Genomic DNA, 20,098 nt, shown 5'->3' with positions numbered 1-20,098 from the left:
ACTTTGCTCACTTTCCTCTTCCCTAGACCTTCCCATGCCTCTCTTTCACTTTTATATTTTCCTCCTCCTCCTCTTCTTTTACAATTAGTAATACTTACATGCACATGGGTGTGGGGTCACTGAATAAAACACAGGCAACATATCAGAAGCCACATCCTTGTCAGGAGCCATAATGGGACAAGCTAATAACTAACAGGTGATCATCCTAAAGTGGCCTGCTTTGGATTATTATATAATCTGCTACAGGTGAGCCCTCATTAAGCAAGGTTGTGAGGGACTCATTTTAGGAAAGATTCCTGCTATTAATATGCTTTTCCTGTTATTATTAAACATACATAACAGAGTGGAATAACTTAGATATTATAGGTAACATAAAATACTAAGAGAGCAATGTGCAGAATGCAGAGGGAAAGAGGAAAAAAGAAGATGTCCCAGAGAGCAGAAGGAGCAGGCAGGCTTCTCCTTACCATGGACAGAACAGATCCCATGGTAAGGACAAGGCAGGTTTAGTCTTATTAAAAGAAACAAAGCTCTTTTCCTACAAACACAGGTTTAATTCTTTTAGCATTAAAAAGGTAGAAGCCTTTCTCTATGTAATAAAGATTGGAGTGCATTTTTAATCCAGAATGAGTGAGTTCTTTCTGCACTGGTGCTTGGTCTTTTGCTCCATATGTATATGTAAGTATGGATGTGTGTGTTGAAAGACCCCCGTTCTCAGGGAGACCCTTGCTCAAGTCCTGGGATGAGACAACACCCCAATAACTCAAGAGAAACCATTCTTGATGCAATGTTCATGAGGTTTAATCGGGAAAAATCAGCATGCTGAGGTCGAGCTCATAGGAGATTGACCCTCAGCAGTTGCAATTGAAAGCTTTTAAAGGCAAAAAGGGGAAGGAAAGGGGGGGGGGATAAGTTCGCAAAGAATGGGGAAGCTGAGTAAACATTTCAGCTCATCTCTTACAGAAGAGTTACAGGCTATCTTTGGCAAACATTCTTGGTGGGGAAACTAAGTAAACATCATCAGAGTGGGGATGATGCCTTACAGTTCATCTCCTACGGAAGAGTTACAATCTGTCTTTTGGCAAACATTCTTAGTCCCTTACACCATGAGTCAGGCGCAGGGTGGGTCAATTGCGATGAGCCAGTTTTAGTGGTCATCGGTATCTCAGGCTGAAGGTGAAGAACAAAGAATTCTATGCTGAGCTTTGTTTCTAGGGGTTTTAAAAAGAAAACACATTGAGTTGGGGGTCTTACATTCCCCACTCCTTCTAGTAAATAGTTCTAATCTTAGAACTAGACACTATTTTTTTTTTTTTTTTTTTCTGATGCACTTGATCCTTTAGGACATGGTACTGTCTCAAAACTAAAAGCTGCACTGCACCAAGTCTTGCTTTAATAAGGGTGACTAGTCTATCTAACACACATGGACCTATAATTAAAAGCAGAAGCAAAATTAAAAGGGGTCCCATAAGGGTAGAAAGTAGGGTGATCAAAGGTACAAGATAAGGGCTTTTTCACGAGTCTCAAGGTTTTCTGCACAGTGGTGTCTAATGTAGACTGAATCTCCAACTTGGAAGCGATGTAGGGCTTGCAGGTCTCCTTTTCTTGAGTAGGCCTTCTGGAGTAGCTTCCATGCTCGCTGTCTCACCACTTGAGCCTAGAGAACAAAGGCTGGGAAAGCAGCATGTCAGCACTATGTACAGAGGCTGTTTTTACCAGTGGTGGGGGTCCCTCGTAGAGTAATATATAGGGGTTCAGTCTAAACTGTCCAGGGGTGTTTCTAACCTTGAAGAGCAAAGGGTAGGAGAGCTATTTAATTATAAGAGCCAGTCTCTGCTGTCAATTTGGTAAGGGTCTCTTTAATGGTCCTATTTATCCTCTCTACTTGTCCTGAACTTTGGGGCCTGTATGCACAATGTAACTTTTAATTAATCCCAAATATCTTGGCCAGTCCCTGACTTACCTGGGCAACAAAGTCAGGTCCATTATCAGACCCGATTACCTTGGGTATCTCAAACCTCAGGAAGATTTCTTCTAGGATCTTCTTGGCCATCACATTGGCCGTCTCAGTCCTGGTAGGAAAAGCTTTTACCCAGCTTGAAAAGGTGTCTATAAAAACTAATAAGTACTTGTTACCATACTTGGCTGGTTTCACCTCCGTCTTCTCTCAGGAGGCATTCTGGAAGGCTTAGCATTAACCAGCTGGCAAGGCACACAAAGTTTGACCACCAATTCAGTCACTCCTGGTGATCTCAGAACATTATAAGGGGATGTTTTAACCAGTCTCTGCAGATGTTTAACTCTTAGGTGGGTTGAACAATGCATCTGTTGGACATATTCTAGTCCTTTTTGTAAGGTAGGATCCCCTTCCCTTCTGAGGTTTAGCAAGTCTCCTCTGGGATCCTAAAGAACTGGTCTATCTTGCCAGTCTTCCAGGGTGTACTGCCGCTCAGGTTCTAAGGTTTTGGACTTTTTTGCTACAGGCAGAAGGTTAACAGGCAGAAGGTTAACACTCTGGGCTGCCTGCTTGGTGGTTAGGTTCGCCATCTGATTCCCTTTAGCCACAGCATCTTATGTCTTTTCTCTGCAGATGTCAACAGCCCTTTTTTGTCTGTATATTGCTCCGTGCAGTGGCAAAAGCATACCTGCTGTCAATGTAAATGTTGTTAGACTTATCCTTTGTTATTCATAGAGCTTGTATCAAAGCCACAAGTTTGACTTTCTGGGCCGAAGTTCCTTCAGGGAGGCTGCTGGCCTAGATCACTTGCTTTCTGTCCACCACTGCTGCCCCTGCCTTCTGCTTATCTTTTACCACAAAGTCATTTCGGGTCTTCTGCCAGAATGTCAATCTCAGGCAGTAGGGTAGCGGGATTGAGGACAGCAAGGGGAGTGAAGGTCATTCATTCAGTCAACAAAAGGCTCTGGTAATGTGTCATCCATTGGTCAGGGGTCTTGTTGGATAATGCTTTCAAGAGCGTGGGGTGCCACTACAGTTATTTGCTGTCCCAGAGTGAGCTTATCAGCATCCTTGACAAGTAGAGCTATGGCAGCCATAGGTTTCAAGCAAGAAGGCCACCCACTGGCAACAGGGTCTAACTTTTTGGATAGGTAAGCCATTGGCCGTTTTAATTTTTTAAAAAGGTTTTCTGGTGATCCGGAGTCCACACAAACACCTCCCCTTCCTTGGTTAGGAGTACAATGGGGCAGCTAAGGTCACAAACCCAGATATCCAAAGCCTGCAGAAGCCAGCAGTGTCCAAGAATTTTCTTACTTGCCTTGGTGTAGTTAGAGTGGGGATCCGAGTTCCAGTCTCTTTTCTGGCTTCTCTAATAAGTAACTTCAGTCTGACACAGCTGAGCCTTTTTAACTGAGGCTCAGTACTCCATCTCACCTAATTCTGTTAAGCACATTGGTCTTCTGTTGCCCAGGTTCCCTATCTGTCTAGATCCTGTCTCTCTCTTTTTTCTCCTACCACTGTGGCCAAGATTTTAGTCAAATTTCTTGTCTATGATTCCTCCTGTTCTTTCTTCTGTCTCCTCTCTCTCTCTCTCTTTTTTCTCTTCCTCAGTCTCCTGCTTATGAAACACTTTCTCTGCCTCCTTAACTAAATCCTGCAAGGTATAATTCTGCAACCCTTCTAGCCACTATAACTTTTTCTCTTACCAAAGAAAATGGCACGTTTTATCAAAATTTGATAACTGAGAGTAAAGGTCACTGAGATTCAGCTTCAGAGCACCAACTTAAACCAAATAACCAAGAACATCGTTAGTCAACTTGGACAGAGGAAACAGAGCAAGGCATGAAGGGAGAAGAAATGTGTTCCTCAGTCTCAAGTCCCTCAGGAATGGGAGTTCTGGCTTCTTGTCAGCAGGCATCACACCATCAAGCCCCAATTCCAGCATCTATACTCATAACCACAGAAAAGCAAAATTGAACGCCATGTCTTGGTATACCCCAGGGAAGCCTGGAAGTACTTGTGATGCCCAGACTTGTCTATTTAAGGTAAAACGACAGATTGCTATAATTTTTCCTGCTTTTCAAACAAACAAAGTGAAGCTCCACTTTTGCACAAACTGAGAAATACCTTACTTTCATTCCTAGTCTGAATATGGACTTCACTGTTTTAAATAAGGGCCATATCTATAATGAATACTGAACTTCAATTCACATGTCATTTCTAATATTCCATTCACATCCCACTCAGCCAGTAATGGTTAACTTAGTAAGGTTTCTTCACAGAAAGGTATTATTAATGGCTGACAAAATTGCAAACTTTTAACAAAGTGCTGTAATTACCAGAAAAACCCTTGCACTGATTTGCAGTGGTTATTAAGAATAAAAATAGAAGAAACTGAAACTGGAGGACAAGTCTGCAAGGAAACACTTTTCACTGTCCTACTGGATATATAATATAATATAATATAATATAATATAATATAATATAATATAATATAATAGGATAGAGTGAATTACAGTACCCGGCAGGCTGACATCAGTCTTCTAAAAAAGACTACCATTCAGTTCAAAGTAGTAAAAATGCAGAAGAAACATGCTCTAAAAGGTTGTAGCTACAAGAGGTCTTATATTTACCCAAAGCAGACTCTGGGAGCTTTTATTTGGGTCTACCTAACATCTAGGAAAACCTCCATGCGATCTCATCCTTTCCAGAATGAAAGTTCAAACTGCATTTCTGAGAGAAATGGAGGGACAGGAAAAGTTGGGGTTTGCTGTTTAAATATCTACTCCCACCATCCATTTCCTCTCGCTACTACCAAACCTAAAAGGAAGCCCGCTCTCAAAGTTTTTCAGGTCACTTTGAATGCGGTCTGTGTTTAACCATAAGTGAAGTACCCGGCATAGGAAGTAGTACTTGTCTTAAAACTGAGTTGAAGCCTACAGGGTTATTCTAGGGACAGTTTAATATTGCTATTTTCAGAGCACTAACATACAAAGTGAATCCGATAGAGTTCTGGGTATTGATGCATATTACGTAATACTTGCATGACCACCATAGCACCTCTTTATATCTCACAATCACCAGAGTTTTGAAAATTGTTTTGAAAACTGAAAACTGGGCACAATCTGATAATCAGAAATTACACACTATCACTATGGAAACCAGGTGTGTGGTTCCGTGTGGCTGCTAAAAATGGAAGCCTGAAGATCTGACTTGCAAGCCAGATCAAGGTTTTAGACAATTGTAGGAACCTGGCAATACTGTTTAAGTAAAAATACTCAACACAGCAGGAAATGGACCAAAAAATAAAAATAAGAAAGCATTCTATTACCAAATAAACATCTGTTATTTCCTTTCCCGCTCCTCCGTACTAAAGAGAACCTGTAAAAGCTGCTGACAGTCACCCCATGTGGATGGTGAGAGTACATCAGAGACTCCACCAACCCTGTCAGGCTAGCAGGATTTTCTGAAAAAGGAAAAACTTTTACATAAGCGAATATGCATAATCTGACACAGATTCATATTCAGCTTCATTCATGCTCATTTATTCATTTTCATTCAAACCCAGTTGAGCCCAGCTTGCATGCATTCTCAGAATTACATTCTTACACACACACACACCATGAATACATTCTCACAATTACATACTTACACTGTAAGACCCCCAACTTAATGTGTTTTCTTAAAAAAAAAAAAACAAAAACAAAAAAACCCTAGAAACAAAGCTTTTTCTTCTGCGAGTATTATTCTCTTCTCCTGGTTCAATAGAAGTTTATTGTTCCTAACTTCAGACAAGCAAGAGGCCTCTGGACAGTAGGGAATGCTCTAGCAATTAATCCTTTACTTAACCTCCTGCTGTTTTAGGATGAGATGCTAAGTGCCCCAAACTGCAGTTTCTGACCTCAGAGGATCACAGAAGGCAGGTCAGCTACAATAGCATAGTATTTAGACTTAGATAAGTAAACTTTTTATTATACAGCAACCCTAAATTTCTCCTAAGACAAATTCTTACCCTCTGCCTATGCTCTTCCCCCTCTGCTGCCTCAAGAAGAATCAATAAGAAAGAAGAAACTCCCCCACGCTGGGGCTGGCCCCAGCACATCCTTGAAGAAAATTGTCTTTCTCCAGCAACCACAGACTGTCAATAGCTCCTCACCTAAAGGTGGGACCTCATAAATGTCATCTATTTTGGAATACTGACTGGTTGCTCATGGGATGGGTATCAAAGTTGCTGTGAGTTCATGAGTATAATGGCTGTACCACATCCAGAAAACAGCATTTTGTCTTCTCACAGCTTGAAAGCTCCTTGCTTTGGTGTTCTGCCTTCTGGGGAGAAATGCAAAAGGTCTCCACTTTCTTCCTCCCCAGGGAACTCTTTCTTGGAGGATAAGGACTGGATCGGAGCCCGCGCGTAATTAATGCCGTTCTTTTTAAGATTGTTTTTCTCTGCCTGTGGCAGATGGCCATGTGGTAAGAGGTGAATAGTGCTGGCTTTAACCTCCCCCCATCTGAGCACAGGATTTCCTCTTGTCTCTTTCACCACTGCATTTTTGTCACAGCCGGAGAGATCTCTGATCAAGTTTTGGAGAAGAGAGGAGAACAAATAGAGTGATGAGGCATACTTAGACCTTTGTGCCTCTGGAAAAAATGGAGGGTCCTGGCAACTCTTTACAATGCGTGGGCCCTTGGTGCTCTGTGTTTCATGTTAAAAAAAAAAAATCTCAATGGACACAACAAAAACTGATAAACTTTGGAGCCCTGCACTTGGAGCTAGGAGTATAGCACAACTGGAGAAGCCCTGCCAGGAGTTGATTATCTCACAATCCACTCTTAAAGGGGCCAGCAGCGCTCAGCTTCTATGGTAAGGAAGCCGATGGCTATTTCTCCTAGGAAATCTTTGTGATTATGATCAACAGGTGACAAGGTGCTCCTTTTTTGAAATTATGGCTAAAAAAGTTAAAAAAAACTTATCTAAATATATAAGATGTGTGTGGCCCCTCCATGTTTGTTTAAATGTATAAATATGTCTGCATGTCTTGGTTATAGATTTTTGGTTTATAAGTTATTGGGTATGATTAAAAATTTGTTACATTGGAAACAAAAAGTTTGGCTTAAAACTGTATGTCAGGGTTGGAGTCCTTCTAGACAACAACACATGGCATGAGCCAACCCAGGGAAACAGGTCTTTAAAGATACCTCTAAGTTAGGATAATTTTTGTCCTAGAAACCAGACTTACAAGAGATAGGACTTAAAACAATGTTTCTCTAATGAGATATTAAAAGCTGCACCATTGTGCATTCACATATAAGAACTGGCAGCCAAACTTTGTAACATGAAAGTAATGCACTTGGCATTGATTCTAGAGAGAATTAAGGACTGGCACCTAGTCAAATATGGCAAATGGATGTTACTCATATTTCTGATTTGGAAAAGCAAAATATGTACATGTGACTACTGATACCTTCTCAGGCTTTCTTGTTGCAGCTGCCTTAATAGGCGAGGCAACTAAAAATGTAATTACTCATTGCCTATGTTGTTTTTCTATGCTGGGTGTTATTACCCATATTACTGGGATTCCTTATACTTCTCAAGGACAAGGTATTATGGAATGGGCCCATGGAACTTTAAAACAAACTTCATAAATTAAAAAATGGTGAATTATGTCCCCATGCACCACAAATTTATTTAAATCTTTAAAAATTTGGATGCCATCCAGGCGTGGTGGTGCACACCTTTAATCCCAGCACTTGAGAGGCAGAGGCAGGCAGATTTCTTAGTTTGAGGCCAGCCTGTCTACAGAGTGAGTTCCAGGACAGCCAGAGATACACAGAGAAACCCTGTCTCAAAAAACCCAAAAAGTAAAAAAAAAAAAAAATAATAATAACAAAAAATGTGGATGCCAAGGAACTTTCTGCTGAGTGTCTATGGCACCCTGCAACTCTACTATTTATGCCTAGGTAAAGTGGAAGGATCCATTTATTGACATATGGCATGATCCAGATCAGGTATTCATATTGGGAAAAGGGCATGTTTGTTTTTTCTGCAGGATGCTGAAGGAACGTGGTAGCTGCTAGAGTGATTGGTGAGCCATGTTGATGCCAGGACAAAGAATGATGCTGGTCATAAGCTTGCTGAGTGCCCTGACAATGGTGACAGGAAAGCTGTACTGGGCCTTTGTTCCTGACCTACCACTGATACATCCAGCAGTGTGGTCCAGACCGGAGAGGCTCATGCTTGGACAGAGGATCCAACAAGACCATGACTTTCAATGCATTTGGTGATGTGATTTGTGTTTGCTTTGTAAAGAATAGTATGGGCGTATTTCTGTGTTTTCTTAAAATCTTTTATTAATTGGTCATGTTAAAATTACTTTTGTTTCTTCTACGGTATTTAATGTAAGTTGTATTGATTGTATTCTTTTCAATTGTGTTAATGTATTGAAATCTGGCATGTTTGTTATGGTGGCCTATCAACCAGCTTTCATATTATTGCTTGTATTACAGAACCTTGGTATACTGAAAAAGACTTGCAAATACTGGAAGAAGTTAGTCAGACTTTAAGTAGAAGCAAAAGGGTAGTGGGCTTGATTATTGCTGGCATAGCAGTTTTGAATACATTACTAGCTAGCACCACTGCTTCTGCAATTGCTTTGACATAAGAAGTTAAGACAGCTACTTTTGTTAATCATTTAGCAAAAAAAAAAATTTTTACTAATGCTCTTGAGTATTCGAGAAGATTCAGGTAGACATCTAGAACAACAAATTGATGCTCTTATTAATATTATTCAAACTATTTGGAGAGGAAGTTCAGAGTTTAAGAAGTCATCTTGAGTGTCATGCTAAATACCAATGGAAAATTCAAAGACATTTGCAGGGTATTTGGCATAATTCTAACACCTCTCTGAATAGTTTAACTTTGTGTAAGGAGATCATGAATTTAAGAAACACAAAACTCAAAGTAAACAGCCCAGGAATGTGTGTCATTCCTTTTATCTTGGTCATCCTGATTAATGACTTAAGGTCAAACTTCAAGAGTGGCTTATATAGCTTGATCATGTTAGCCCCCCTTGTCCTGGGAATACTTTTATTCATGCCCATTGTGATAAAACTTGCCTTTAACAGGCTGGTGGCCAAAGATGGATAATTTCTGCACAGTGCCTTACCTACCTAAGACAGAAGTACTTTTTTTTTTTTTTTAAATGTATATTCCAAGATAGATAAGGAAGGCATATTTTAAGAATAACCTAAGATAGGCACAGTATTGTTTATGAAATAAAAAAGGGAGAGATGTTGACAGCTTTTGGTGTCACTTCTAGGAATTTGGCATTTGTCACTGACCTCAGACAAGGAAGTAGGCTCAGGTAAGAATATTAGAAGCAGTGACCACAGGGCTTTGTTTACTGCTTTGCTGAATTACTACCTCGCGTGATCTCTTTGCTTAATACTTTACTTACTACCTTGTGTGATCTCTCCACTTACTACTTAATTACTATATTGTGTGATCTTGTTTACTACTTTGCTTGATTACTTTGTCTTTGATCTAAGAATTATGGTTTTTTTTGGATATACCTAGAATGATATAAAAGTAGGCTGGAGAAAAATAAACCTGCTTCAGCCTCAGCACTGGCTTGAGTCATGTTATAATGTTTGTTTAATTGTCTTTGTCTCCCTCCCATGAGACACTGTTGACTGACTGAGCTGGCTTGGTCACTAGTGGAAAAATAAAAATTTCACTGAACAATAATTTATTTCTAATGGAAAATATATCTTGTTATAAATGATGAGATTAGATATTTTGTTATCTACTTTGGTGCTTATGTACATTTAAAATTTTCTAGATCTTATATCTTATTAAGATAATTCCTTATATCTTTAAGTGTTTTTCTGGGATTTTGACAATAACTTTATCTCAGCAATGTCAAAGTTCTATTAAGTTTATGTGGATATTTTAGATGACTTTATAAGAAGGAACTTAAAGTGATTTTTAGTAAAATTAATATCCTATGTACTCATGACTAGGATGTGTAGTTATCTGCCTGCATTTTGTGTATTATCAAAAGTTTACAGTTGAAGACATGTAATAAATACATGTACAATGGTCAACAAATGCTGTTTTACTTATTGTATCTTATCTGTTATCATCTAAAATGACTGTTGAAATTCTTTTGACATTTCTTCTATTTTTTAATCCATACCACTCAGCTGAAAACCTGCCATTTATGCAGCCCTGCTCTTTAAGACTGTGATCTATATAATTTTCCCCTGACAAAATATTTTGTTGTTGTACATGTGCAATGTGCTTGTATATCAGAAAACAAGTCTGTCTGTGGTTATGTGTTCTATTCCTTAAACTTGTAAGAAGTCTAAACTCATGATTGTCAGTGCTATAGACCTATAAGGGGCAGCCCATTCTGCCCATCACATGTACAAACCAGAAATGGAATCTTTAAGCAATATTTTATCCAGAGAGCCAAGAATCTGAGAAGGTAGTGGGTTAATGTCCCACAGATCTATCTCCCATCTCATCTTAGCCAGCAAACATTATAGAGAGGGGGAGAAGAAGCAATCGTCCCATGGTTTGATCACCTCTGTGGTCAGGTGGTCAGTCTTGTTACTGAGACTCTGTGGTGTGGATGTTTTTCTTATCTCCCCGGAGCAGTGGAAGGTTCACAAACACCAAGACCATTGAATTTTGAGTTCCTCTTGAGACAGTTATTTGGACTGCATCCAGACGAAAGGTTAAGGTAGAGCAAACAAACCATTAGCAGAGTATACACATAGATTCCTTCTTACGGAATAAAGTACAAATGCATTATGTAATTTGCTGTGCCCTTATTGTTGTGTCCCTATGGTAGCTGTTATCCTATTGAACCAAAATCTCAAAAGTAGGATTGGAGAGTTTGCTCAGTGGTTATGGGTGTGGTACCACATGTCTCCTGCTGGTAAAGGGCTGAACAGGCTCTCCAACCTCTCACATGCTTTTCCTCTGTACTCTGCTAGTGCATGTAAACATTTCTCTGGGAATATTAAAGATTTGTTTATTTATGTTATATATCTACGTACACTATTGCTGTCTTCAGACACACCAGAAGAGGGCATTGGATCCCATTACAGATGGTTGTGAGCCACCATGTGGTTGCTGGGAATTGAACTCAGGATCTCTGGAAGAGCAGTCAGTGCTCTTAACTGCTGAGCCATCTCTCCAGCCCCTTTCTGGGAATATTAAGATATCTTGAGATACTTGTTAAGAATATCCTAAAAAGCTGTTTCATGTGTAGATAAGAATGTGTAGCATAACACACTCAAAGTCTTATCCTTGCTGTGAGTTAGAATAAACCATAGCAGTCAGAGGTGTAAACCATTAGCCTTTCAAGGCTCTAAGTACTTCCTTGGTCTCTTCCTGTGTGGAGTTCTCCCGCCAGACCTGATATCGACCTGTGTGGTATCTCACTTACCCGATGATGCTGTGCTTTGCTCTGGGGCATATGACAAGAACAAAGAGAAGTTGGTGAGTTTTAGCTTGGTGTTTGTCTTGGTATAAATGACCTGGCAGAAAAGTATGCCCTGATTTTCTGAGTGATAAAAGAGAACGGGAATATAGAGTTTTGCAGTCCTTACAATGTTTTGTAGAAGATTTGTATAGAAAATATCTTAATTTATAATGCGTGAAAATGATAAATTTATAACATTAATTCTGAGTCCTAATTAAAAATAGGACTGTATAGGAGAGTTGTGAGGTTTCAGTTCCGTTACAGTAAGTTTCTTTTTAGATTTTTTTCTTTATTATAGTTCAATTATTTAAAACATTTTAAAATGAAAATATATTTTGATGTTATTCTCTTCTGCCGCCAAGTCCTTTCAGATCATCCTTCTCTTCCCCCTACCCACCTAACATTAAGTACTTTCTCAAATAACAAATAAAAATTCAAACTCACCAAAACCAAGAAAAAAAAACAACACCCCTCCCCCCAAACTCAAAACACCATAGTGTAATCATGTAAAAGCACACATTTACACACAAAACTGTGGAGTCTATTATATGTTGGTCATCTACCCTTGAACATGAGGTTTGACCTGGAGGGGTGGATGTACTCGCTGTCACTCTACTGGAGAAAACTGTTTTTCCCTCTCCCAGGATGTATGAGTGACAGTTCAGTTGTTAACCTTTACCCCAGTGGCTAGGTTTACATTTACTCATTCATTCACTTAAAAAATATAACAAAATAAAATATGATAAGATAAAACAAAAATTATCATATGGAGTGTGAACAAAATAAACCAACAGGAGAAAAAGAGTCACAAGATAAGGCACAAGAATCAAAGACCTACCTGTTCACACATTCAGGAATCCCATAGAAACACTCAACTGGAAGCCATAATATAGGTAGAGGAGCTGATGTAGACCTGTGGAGGCCTGTGCCTACTGCTTTAATCTCTGTGAGTTCATATGAACTTTGCTCTTGTTGATTTGAGGGTCTTGCTTTCTTGGTACCCCCATCTCCTCTGGCTATTAAACTTTCTGCCTCCTCTTCCACAGTTCCCTGAGTTCTGAGGGGGGAGGGATCTGATGCAGATACCCATGTAAGGCTGAGTGTTCCAAGGTCTCTCGTTCTCTACATAATGGCTGGCTGTGGATCTCTGTATTTGTTTACATCTGCTGCAGGAGGAAACTTCTCTGATGATGGCTGAGCACTGTGCTGTGCTATGAGTACGGCAGAATATAATCAGGAGTCATTTTACTGCTACGTAGTTTTACTTTTTTGGTTTTAGACCAATATTGTTTGGTTTTACCCTAGGTCCTTGGGCTATCTAGTCTCAGGTGTTTGGTCACCCAAGCAGTGTCAAGTATGGGTTCCATCTTCTGGAGTAGGTCTTAAGTCAAATCAGTTGTTGGTGGGTTATTCCCATAAGCTTTGTGCCACCACTGCACCAGCATGTTGTGTAGACATTACATTACTGTAGATAAAGGGTTTGTGGTTGGCTTGGTGTTTACCTTTTCCCTTGATAAAAGTACAGAGTATCTTCATGTATTCATGATTCTGGAAAGTAGGGGTGAAGGCTCTATGTAGGCACCAGCTCTACTTTGTCATGTTGGATGAGTTGTGTAAGTGATTTCTTCAGCAATGGAACCTTTCAGCTATCTTTTCCTTTCCTTTCCTTTCCTTTCCTTTCCTTTCCTTTCCTTTCCTTTCCTTTCCTTTCCTTTCCTTTCCTTTCCTTTCCTTTCCTTTTTGTCTCTTCTCTTCGTCTTTCTTTCTTTCTTTCTTTCTTTCTTTCTTTCTTTTTCTTTCTTTTTTTTTTTTTTTGTGGAATATCAGTCTTTAATCTCAGCAGGTCCTCACACACATGAAACCACACATTCTCGGACTTTCAGATCTTGTTGAAAGTTGCGATGTCGACACTCTGCACATGCTCCTCAAACTTGGTGATCTCCTCTTCAAGCAAGTTGATGTCCACTTTGTCTTCCTTCACCACACACTGAATCTGCAGCTTCCAGATGCCGTAGCCAACAGGCAGGAGCTTGGAGGCCCCCCAAACCAGCCCATCCAATTGGATGGAACACACGAAAGTCTCTAGCTGGGCCATGTCAATCTCGTCATCCCAAGATTTAACACCCAAAAGGATGGAGGATTTGGCCACAGGCGTGGGCTTCTTGGTCTTTTTCTCTGTGTACTGGCATAGCCTTTCCTTCAGTATTCAGGCAGCCTCCTTCTCTTCTTCTTCCTCATCAATTGACATTGTCCTCATCATCCTTTGCTGGTGTGGCTCCTTTCTTGGTTGGGGGCTCCACTTGACATATAGGAGAGACATGTTGGGTCTGTGAGGCTGTGGCTCAGGGAGTAGGTGAACTCTTCTCCAGAGTGCTCAGCTGAGCCTCCAACTTGGAAATAGCCTGCTGTAAATCTTGTACCATGCCATGAAGGTTCTGGTTCTCCACTTCCAGACTGGCAGTCCACACAATGAGCTCACTGTGGTCTCTACCAGATCCCCTGGAGGCTCCAGGGCCTGAGCTTCCAGCCAAGGATTTCTGGACGTTCTCTCTGGCTTTTGCAGTGTCTCAGAGCATCATGCTGGCACCATTCTCCTGGCGAGAGCCAGATGTCACAGGCCCATTCATCTGCTCAAAGAATCTCATTTCTCATTGTCATATTTAAACTTGTCAAACCAGATCTTCTCATGCATTAGAAAGTTTGTAGCCACTTTTCTTTTTCTTTTTTTATTAGATATTTTCTTTATTTACATTTCAAATGTTATCCCATTTCCTATTTCCCCCTCTGAAAATTCCCTATCCCTTTCCCTTTCCCCCTGCTCCCCAACCCACCCACTCCCATTCATGGTCCTGGCATTCCCCTATACTGGGGCATAGAGCCTTCACAGGACCAAGGGCCTCTCCTCTCATTGATGACCTACTAGGCCATCCTCTGTTGTAGCCATTTTTCTGATGCCAGAAAAGGACTCAGCAACCAAAACCTGGGACTGTGAGCTCAGGACTGCAAAGGAGAGAGAGGGCAACAGTGCAGCTCTCAGCTACCTTTTAAATACTGCCTAAGCCTACCTGGTCAGGAGGAGTACACACACACACACACACACACACACACACACAAACACACATACACACACAAACACACACACTCAGAGATAGATAGGTCTTATAGAATAGTTGGTTTCCCTTTAAGAATCTACATTTTTTTATTTGTTTATTTTATATTTATTTTATTTTTGTGGTTTGAATGTTTGCAAGTGTGCCTGGTTCCTGTGGAGGTCAGAAGAGTGTGTCAGTTCCAACAAATGGAGTTATAAATGGTTGTGAGCCAACATGTGGGTGGTAAGAACCAAATCTGAGTCCTCTGGAATAGCAACAAGAGCTTTTAACTGCTGAGTCATCTTTCCAGACCTGAGCCTAATTTTTTTTTTCCCAGTTTTTATAATGTATTTTTTGTAAACTAATGTAAACAGCAAATCAATCCTATTGTTAAAACAACAAAACAAATCAAAACAAAAAACCTAAAACAACAACTTATCTGATGTTGGGAGCGACCCTGTTTGAATGTTAACTGCCTTGTCAGCCATAAATGCTTACTTACAAAGGCTTGACCTAGTGGAAAAGTACTAGCTTATTTGAGATTTCTGTGGGAAAAAGTTGAGGCCTCTACTACCCCCAGTTAAGAACAAATAGCTATAGATCTTTGTTGGGGTCTCTCACCTCCACTGACCACTCTCCCTCTAAGCATTGTATTGTATTGCGCCCCCTGCAGACGCGCTAAGAGTTGCTCCCCGGATCTCCCAGAATACGTCGTCGTCGTTGTCATCATCACCACCCACTGTCACCGCCCACTATCGTCGCCTGGACCAACCACTGATGTCGTCACCGCCCACTCGTTTGGACCCGCCTTCCAGACACAGCTCCGCTCATGATCGGACCGTGCCATTGAGAGAGACACAGAGAGACACAGAGGGATACGTGGGAGAGGGTTAAGGGTCCGTGTCCAATTAATAAATTATGCTCTGACCCTTGCAGCTCATTCTAATCTTAGGATGTTTAGCCCTTCAGTACGAACCCAGTCCAAGGTGTTTTCTGCCCACGCAGATACACACAAGTGGCGTGACGCAGAAATACACAGATCTTGTGGATAGGTTCCTAGCAACCCATTCTGTTCTGTTTCTCCTGCTGAACTCTTTACCTAGCCAATAGCCTGCTTTTGGGAACAGGTGCGTTCTCCCAGAAACAAAGCGATTCTGTGTCATTCCCCCTCCCCATACCCTGCTTCTGTGGGCATAAAATGCCTGGGAACAATAAAAACTTGGCAGCTTGATCAATCAGACTTGCTGTCTGTCCTTGTGTTTCTTGCCTCTCGTTCTCGCCACAGGTGGTTCCCAGACCCTGTTCGACTGTCCCTCGGGCTGGGACAATCTGACAAAACAAACTATGCTGATTTTATTGGAAGGCTTGTTGTTGTTGTTGTTCGCCAGCACACTATTTTTATTATTTGGAATGTCATTCAATGTTCTGTGGTTACACTTGCTTTCCATTTCTCCCAGGTCCACCCTCCCACCATTGTGCCCCTCTTCCCCAGACTCCACCAAGTCCAATTTGTGTTACTTATATATACTCATTGGAGCATGCTCAAACTCCCAGTGGCTGGTCCCCTTTAAAGATAACTGCAAAAAAAAGATAACTGAGCTGACTCCCCCAACCCCCACCAGAAACCATAAGCAGTGAAAAGCTATACTTTGGGATCATTATTAAAAAAAATAAGGACTTTCTTCATGTCTGGACTGTTTTTTTTTTTTAATGGTGGTGGTGGTGGGGTGTTGCACAGACTCTTTCAATGTCTCTTTCTCAGTTATGAGTCTGTAGTCATTGCTATCACTGCAGATGAAGCTTCCCTACACGTAGCAGCTAGCAGCAACTCATGGGAGGCAACATGATTTCTAGAGGCAGCAGGGATTATAGAAGTCTTTTGAGGAAACTTAACCCAGAAAAGGAGCCATTTTTCATCTCTAATATCTTGTTGCTCAGACTCAGGCTGCTACAGTGATTAGGCGGGGTGTCTGGGGACAGGACCTGTGCGAGCATCACTAAAGGCAGCAGAAGCGTAGGCAGTGCCACACCACAGGCTGCTGACCAAGTGGCCACTGAAATCTTTAGTTCCATTTCCCTCTACCAATGTAGTACACTCTATTCTGACATCTTTTACTTATTTATTTTTAAATTCGAGCCTATATTTGAAATCAATGGTGTTACTGAAAATGTGAACACAGGTGGAATCTAAAGTAGTTACGATACACTGGGCAAAAATTCTCAATACTAAAGTTCAAGTTTATGGTAATTTTATGAAAAGTAGCAATCATGAAAAAGCATAGATTGGATTTGAAACCTAAGAATCTGCATCTGTAAAAATAGTTTTCTTAATTTTTATTTTTATATTCCCAGATCTCTTGTAAAATAATCCAGGCTTGATGGTGCACATCTGTAATCCCAGCTCCAGAGACAGGATAACCCTGGATTTGCTGCCTAGGTAGTTTAGCAAAACAAGTAAGTTCCAGGTTCAGGAGAGACTTTGTCTCAAAAAAAAAAAAAAAGAAAAAGGTGGAAAGCAATGATGGAATACACCGAACATTAACCTCTGCTGTCTACACACACACACACACACACACACACACACACACCATGATCACACCATTCTTCATAGAAGGGCAGGGAGCACTGGAGAAGCAGGGTATATGAGTCTATGTCTTCTCTGTCACACTACAGTCTTGTGAGGATGTGGCAAAGCCACCATTGTGTGGTGTGTGTGTGTGTGTGTGTGTGTGTGTGTGTGTGTGGCACTGGAGCATCTTGGAAGAAGTCTTGTATCCTCTGTAGTTTCAACTCAGGAAAGAACCTGTAGAAAAATGGACTTGGTCCATCCGATCTGTCTCACCTTCCTGATATCTCCTGCCCTCACCAGCTCCACCATCTCTCCTTCCCCTTCACATCTTCATGACCAAGGTATTCATTCAAAGCTGGTTGAGACTGTCTGTGCAAATATGGCCTGGGTGGAAGGGAAGAAGTTCAAAGACCAGAAAATTCTCTTTGCCAGGATGGGGTGGCCCCATGATCTCACACACCTGTAAACTAGTGATCACGTCTCACAGTGCACCAGCCTTCCAATGTAAACAGGGGCTTTCCTTGGTCAAACATTCCTTGTAAGAACCTAGTGGAGAGGGCTGGGTGACCAAGAGGTGAAGGGTCAGTACAGAAGGCAGGGATCTATAAAGGCTGTCTGGTATTTCAAAGCTCCCTGAGCATTTTGGCATTCACTTACGGCAGAGAAAGATGCTCCAGCACGTCTTCTTAAATGAATATTATTTGCACCCCTGCTGCCTTTATTAAGAATCTATATTCAGGGCTGGAAAGATTGCTCAGTGGTTAACAGCACTTGTATCTCTTGCTGAGGACCCAGGTTAGATTTCCAGCATCTACAGGTGGCTCACAACCATTTGTATATCCATCAGATCCAGTTCCAGAGGATCTGATGTCCTCTTCTGACCTCAGTGGCACCAAGCACACATGTAGTACCACACATACATGCAGGCAAAACACTCAAACAGATGAAAATGGATGAATTGTAAAAAAATCCAAACCAACCAACCAACCAACCAACCAACCAACCAACCAACCAACCAACCAAAAAGCAACCTAAACTCATAACTTTCTCAGTTTACCTGCCATCACAGAGAGCTCTGAGTGTCGAGTGAATGTTTAGAGAACTGTGGATATGTGGGGTCATGTTGTGAGTGGCTGTTGGCCTTGTGGTCTCCACTTCTACATCACGGTGCAGCTTTTTGAGGTTGTTTCATGAAGATGGTTGTGACCCACCGAGTGCCTTTCTGTTATGTGCAAAGCAAGGGAAAGGCACACTTGGTCTCCGGAATGCGACAGATTGAGAGCATTTGAAAGAAAAAAGTGCACACAGTCAGGAAGAGTGTCAGTCAAGGCTTGAATTGGTGTTTTAGGAGAGAAAGGCACTGAGGGGGGGCTTCCTGGAGAAGAAGAGCTACCGGACAAAGGCAGTGGCTTTCCCTCTGGTACCTTCCTTTCCCTGAGTTTATAGCCTTAGTCTTCTCTGACAAGTGCCAATTCTAGATTTACAAATGTCCTTTTTGAGGCTCTTTAAAGGGGCCTTCAGTGTCCCTGCAGGCCTGAGTCATACTAGTTTCATAGTCAAGTGCCACTGGATAAGGAATACTTTAAACCTGGGATTTGGGCCAATGGCATGTTGGGAAACATTTAATAGCTGGTTTCCTAGGGGAGAAAGCCATTCAATTTTTTTTTCTGTGATGCTAACGCTCCTACAATGGTCAGTTTCTAGCTGGTAGTGTGATGTCACTGAACTGAAAGTTGAGAAAAGATGTGTAACCTGCCACTGAGTCCCAGTTGCAGCCTGTTACAGCATACTACTGGATGATGGCTTATCTCCAAGTCTCTTTCCATAGCAACTGTTTTCTATGGCAGCCTTGAGAGCTAGGCTAAGCTTCCACCAGTGGATGGAAGCTTCAGAGACGCTCCCTTAGGTCCTCCCTCAAACACATCCTTTATCACACTTCCTGGGGGTCAGCATGCTGATATACAAATTCACTGAAAATGTGAAAACTCAGCAGAGAGCTTATCATGTTCCCTAATTCTCTGACCTGGGTGAACTGCATTTTCATTGGGATGGATATGAATTTTCAGAAGTGTGATAAACCAATGAAGAAGGAGCTTTCAGAGTTCCTTTCATCATACTATCTCTTGCTTCTCCGCCTGTGGGTGGGTCTGTTATGCTATCTTCCAGGTCTCTGCCAGAAAGGATGACAAAGCCAGGTTGACAACTCACCATTTTCTGAGTCAGGACCTACTGTTGGAGTTCCAAGTCCATCTGTGTGCTGGTTTGGCTCTGTCACCTCTGTACAATACTCAGTCTTTGTTTTTCTGTCTCTGCTGAGAATCTGACTCCCACAGATTGACCCTCCTTTAGGTCCTCACTACCTCCTTTCTGACTTGGATGACGATGGAGCACACCAGTAGGAGGCTGAAAAGTGGAAAAAGAAAGAGCTTGGGGCACGGTTCTCTTTGCTAATGTTATATCTAGCAAATGCAGTTTCTACCAGTTTGAGCGAACACTGTTCTTGTCCCTTCATGAAAGAGTTTTGATGGATTCTTGTTGTTAATTTTCGTATGCCATGCCAGATCATGTTTCATGCTTTACAACCTCATCTACCCTTCTGAAAGGAGGCTTACATCAAAGACCTTCACCCAAACATTGGTGGTAAATGGGCTCTGTGGTTGCCATGAATGATACAACTCTCTTTTGAAGGGAGAAAGAGCAGGCATTTCCTGGCAAGGTGGGTCCTTCAACAGAAAACCCTTGGCTGTGGCATTTCAGAGAAACCACAGCCTTTCTGGGAAACTGGATATTTCTCTACTCATCATTGGGCCTGAGTGGTTCCATCTATTCCAAATGGATCTGATGATTAATCATCAACACTTTGAAAGTGTTGATTCTACATTCCTGTCCAGATTGCACTATGCTTTTGGGTATAGTTCATTTTTCCTCCTATCCTTCTGGGCTGTAACTGTCCCTAAGGTCATCTCACAAAAAGGGGACATAGAACCTT

At 41.4% G+C, this 20,098-nt stretch overlaps 1 pseudogene; it reads right to left on the bottom strand.

The window, feature by feature from the left end:
* Positions 1-13,277: 13,277 nt before the first annotated feature.
* On the bottom strand, positions 13,278-18,231 carry LOC110323839 (annotated as a pseudogene).
* Between the last annotated feature and the right edge of the window lie 1,867 nt (positions 18,232-20,098).

The sequence above is a fragment of the Mus pahari genome, chromosome 6 (genome assembly GCF_900095145.1).
Source record: "Mus pahari chromosome 6, PAHARI_EIJ_v1.1, whole genome shotgun sequence".
Taxonomy (NCBI): domain Eukaryota; kingdom Metazoa; phylum Chordata; class Mammalia; order Rodentia; family Muridae; genus Mus; species Mus pahari.
Note: the sequence above shows the minus strand (reverse complement) of the source record. Positions and strands in the feature narration are given on the sequence as shown.